Below are 4,904 nucleotides of genomic sequence, written 5' to 3' on the forward strand. Positions count from 1 at the left end.
TGCTGTCAGTTTCTTTCCAGATTGTCTGACTGAGCGGTTGGAGGTATAGGCACCTCAGTATGCTTGACATAGGCCAGCACTGAGTCCTCTCCCTCACCCACTTTTTTTTCTCTTCTCTCCACTGTAGGGCTTTTAATACAATTATATATATATATATATATATATATATATAATGTATAACTAGACGAACCTTATGGTTGTACGGCAGTGAAGCATCAGTGCCAACACTGATGTTGCTGTCTTTGATGATGTTGATGATGATGATTGAGCCATTGGCTCCGGGAAGGTTCCCCCGAGAAAACCCTAACAACCGCTGTTTCCCGGTTCAGACTCTTGAGTCAGAGACTAGGGGCAGGGTCCCGAAGCAAAATTCTACGTTTTCCCACTGCCTTGTGGGTCGGACTTTTGAGTCGAAGGCTCAAGTCGGGGTACCTCAACTCAAACCCGTCCTTCGGCCTTGGCATCCGTGAGGTATCATTTGCCCTTGCAGCTCTTCGCTCACTGGTCTTCTCTCACTCCTTCCCCACCCATTGTACAATGCAGCGCAATCAACCCATTTGCTAACCCTCTAGCCACTGTTCCATGTCTCAACCGCCGTCCAAAAAAAAAAACAAAATAATCATTTACTAACCACGTTGCAGCCTTTAGTGTCCGTAGTTTGTCAGTTTGGGCAGGAGGCATCCCTTGCTGAAACCTTGCTTTCCCTCTCTATCGATATATGTGTCCCCGAAACACGCATACAAGACCCAGTTTCGGCCGTGCTCCTCGAACCACTTAGGACGGGCCCAGATGTTCTACATTTCACCCTTCGAGCATCAGGTGGTCCTGGTGCAATGGCTAGTGGTATTTACGGTGTGGGAGTTGCACTCATCCCCAAGGCTGAAAGCGCCTTACTGGACTAGCTCCCAATAAACAGTCGCCTTTGCGATGTGCGGTTGCTTAGCTCAATTAAGATTGATGCAAGTTGATGCGGTAAATCGTGTTTATTTGTCCTGCCAGCATACTCCCCAGCAGGCCGCAGTTCTGGGACTGAGAAGGACAAGTTTTTTCAAGTTCTTCCACGACTGCTTCGGTCAGCAAGAAGGACGGTATAGTAGTCCTGGCGGGTGATGTAAATGCCCAAGTTGGACGACTAAGTCCGGGAAAAACTAGTTGGATGGTAGATTTGAGATCGATGCTGAGCGTACGGATAATCGGGGCGGCTTCAGCTGTGTGCAGATCATTATCTGTCCTTGGTCAGTACGAATGTTCACACCGAGTTACTTGGAAGCCGCTTACCACAAGACAGTTGTGGACTCGATTGGACCATATGGCTATCAGTTACCTATGGAGTCTCAGTTAGGGATTGTTGTTCCCTCTGGGGTACGCAAACTTGACTCTGATCATGGCATCGCTTTCCACCAGCACTACGCTTGTCGAGTGAGAGCAGTTCCGTTCACCAACTTCGACAAGTTTCAGTAACTGAGGAGTATCGAACTTATCTGGTTAGAAAGCTGCTGGAAACGCACAGTCAGTGTTTGGAGATTGAATGGAGGCGAGCTAAAGAAGCAATGCTGTTAGCCTTCAGAACTGTTTGTCCAGTCCATCTGACTTGACTCAGTGAAGACTAGATATCTTCAAGATCAGCAGATCTTATTGCTGCCAGAAAGCCCATGCCAGCAACGGGCACATATGTTGGCGCACGCAGATCCCTCAAACACCAGCTAATCAGGAAGTTGCGGAATAACAGAGAACGCTGGTGGATTTCGAAGGCCCGGGAGATGGAAAAGGCATTGCTTCAGGCGACAGCCGCGCTCTGTTTCAACTGATCCGATCAAAGGTTCAAAAGAAGGGAGTTGTTAGTGAGACAATATGCGAAAAGGGCGGAACAGCAATTCACTCCCTCAATCGCCGTCTTGTGCGGTGGGCTGAGCACTTCCAAGAACAGTCCACCTGGTCACCTTCAACACAACCGCTGGAAGAACAAAGACAGAACATTGTCAACAACCCACCGTCAGCAGCCGAAATCCAGCGTGAGATTTCAATCTTGAAGCGCGATAAGGATGGTCTACATCCCGCGCTCTTCAAAGAAGGTGGGGACCCAGTAAACACGTCACCGCCGCACCACCGGTGGCAAATAGGGGTGGCATGTTACGCTTGCCACCGATTGCTAAAAGCGGCCAAAGGTAGCAACCGGTGGTGCATTCAAACAAGTCGGTTCCGAAAATTACTTCGTAAATAGAGCTCCAGTATCCAGAGTATCGTGTTACATTTGTTTTCAGAAGGCTTTTATGCAACAAATGATATGTTTGGCTTGTATTCACAAACAAAATCAGTGGCAAAGCTAGCCACCTTTGGCCGCCGTTAGCCACCGGTGGCACTGTGTTTACTGGGGACGTCCTGGTGAACAATCTGACAACCATACTGCAGATTCCGAACGAGAACATAATACCAACCGAATGGAGCTCTTCGACCTTCATCCCAGTTTTCAAAAAGGGGGCAAGAACGTCATGTATAAACTATCGTGGCATCAGCCGGGCATCCACCGGATCTAAGGTGCTCTCTGACATTATTTTGCCCAGATTGATGGATTACCGGGAGAGAGGTTCGTGAGAATCAAGCTAGGATTTGCCCTAGTTGTCCATATCTTTACAGCGGGACGAATTCTTGAACAGTGCCACTCCTTCAGACGTCCCACGTTGGTTGTTTTTCAGGAGTTGAAAGCTGTTTTTGATTCTGTCGATCGTCAGCAACTTCGGCTGTATCTGGCGATCAAATTTGTCCCTTTCCAATTTCCATCCCTCATGAGGGCACTGTATGCGAGCTCCTGTGGGCGCGTACGAGTACACGAGAAGCTCTAACTGAGTTCACCACGTCCAGTGGTGTAAAACAAGGGCGTCCACTCTCACCCGTCCTCTTCAGCTTTGTTATTAATATACTGCTTGAAATTTCTGTGCCCGCCTCTGAAACCTCGGGAGTCGCAATGTCCACGGGACGTTCGCTCACATACACTACGTATACGGACGATATTGCTCTCCTTGGTTCAGATCCTTTCCCAAATGCAAACGATTTTAAATAATGTGAGTAACTCCCGACCTAAAGCTGCCACCTTGACGTCACGGGACGTTCACATACACTACGTATACGGACGATATTGCTCTCCTTGGTTCAGATCCTTTCCCAAATGCAAACGATTTTAAATAATGTATGTGACTCCCGACCTAAAGCTGCCACCTTGACGTGGTGGTCGGGCTTGAGTGCTGCAATGATCATGCAGGCTACACCGGCTGGAACTTCGTTCCACAAGGTGCAACCATACCAGGAAGGCCAAAGGGGAGCAGCCAGACCAAGAGCAGCGAGACCCCGTACTACGAGTAGTCGTGGTACGAGGCGGTCTGGGGGTAAAGTCGTACTGTCCTCTGCGACAGGAGTGTAAAAGCAGTAGGGTGATTCCCCCAGGCGACCAGCATGTTCATATTCATGGAAGCAGCGGTGCTGCCTTCCCCCGAGGAAGGACGGGTTAGAAAAGGTCGGCTCCAAAAACCGCACATTCCGATCGCCCAACGGTTGGCCGTGACTGCCGGCGCATTATCCAATGCGGTCGAAGTACTTATAAAGCCAAAGAGGCCGGCGCTGCTCAAAAAGCACCTGCTGTGCGCAGCCACATCAGGAATGAGACAGTAATACCTTATTCTCTGTGCCCTCGGCTTAGGACAACCCCCTGCAGCCGAGCCGGTCAGACTATTGAGTCGTCGGCTCCGGGCAGGGTTCTCAAAGAAAACCCTACATTCTCCCACTGCCTCGTGCGTCAGACTCTTGAGTCAGAGACTAGGGACAGGGTCCCGGAGCGAAACTTTACGTTTTCCCACTGTCTTGTGGGTCAGACTTTTGAGTCGAAGGCTCAAGGTTGAGCACCTCAACCAACCCCACTTCCTCGGCCTGGGCAACCGTGAAGTATCATTTGCCCGCGCAGTTCAGCGTCCACCGATGTTCCCCCCCAACCCCTTCCCACCGCACAAGCAAACGTCGCTGGGCCATTTGACTATCAGTCATCTGGCCTAAGGGCCTTAGGCTCCTCGCTACCTACAAACATTAAACAAAATAACACCTTTATAAATCCACGAGATCCTTTCTATATAGGAGCTTTTAACGTCAAATTGGCAAACAGGCAATGCTTGCTGAAACCTTGTACTCGATGTATGCTGTGTCTCCGAAACACGCATACAAGACCCGAGCGTGGTTCTGCATCTCAGAACGCCAAGGATGAACTCAACTCTTTCACATTTCTCCCTCCGTGTGTCCGGTAACCCAGAAGCGATGATTCGTGGAATATATGGCGTGGGAGTTGCACTCAACCCCAGAGCTGAAAGCGCTTTGCTGGATTGGATCCCAGTGAACAGTCGTCTCTGCGCCGTCCGGCTATCCAGTTCAATCAAGCTCAATGCCTCTCGACATAAGAAGCGGTGCCTGTTTGTCGTGTCGGCTTATACTCCAACGGACTGCAGTTCTGAGGCGCAGAAGGATATTTTCTATCGAGAGCTATCCGGGCTCATTTATCAAGCAAAATGCACTGACACTGTGATCCTTGCAGGCGAGCTGAATGCTGAAGTAGGTCGGCTGAGCTCCTCGGAATCACATTTGGGTGGTCGTTTCGGAGTCGATGATCACCGCACAGACAACGGAGATCGACTCCTTCAGCTGTGTGCTGATCACGAACTGTTTCCGGCAAGTACGAACTTTCAACATAAACGTTCGCATCGCGTAACCTGGCGGCCGCCAACTACAAATCAACCGTGAACCCAGTTGGACCACGTGGCCATCAGTCACCGGTGGAGAGCCACAATTCAAGACTGCCGTTCCTTCTGGGGCACACCACTTGATTCAGATCACGCCATGGTGCGCGCACGCCTGAAAGTGGAGCACCG

This window comes from Opisthorchis viverrini (genome assembly GCF_000715545.1).
Source record: "Opisthorchis viverrini unplaced genomic scaffold opera_v5_87, whole genome shotgun sequence".
NCBI classification, from domain to species: domain Eukaryota; kingdom Metazoa; phylum Platyhelminthes; class Trematoda; order Opisthorchiida; family Opisthorchiidae; genus Opisthorchis; species Opisthorchis viverrini.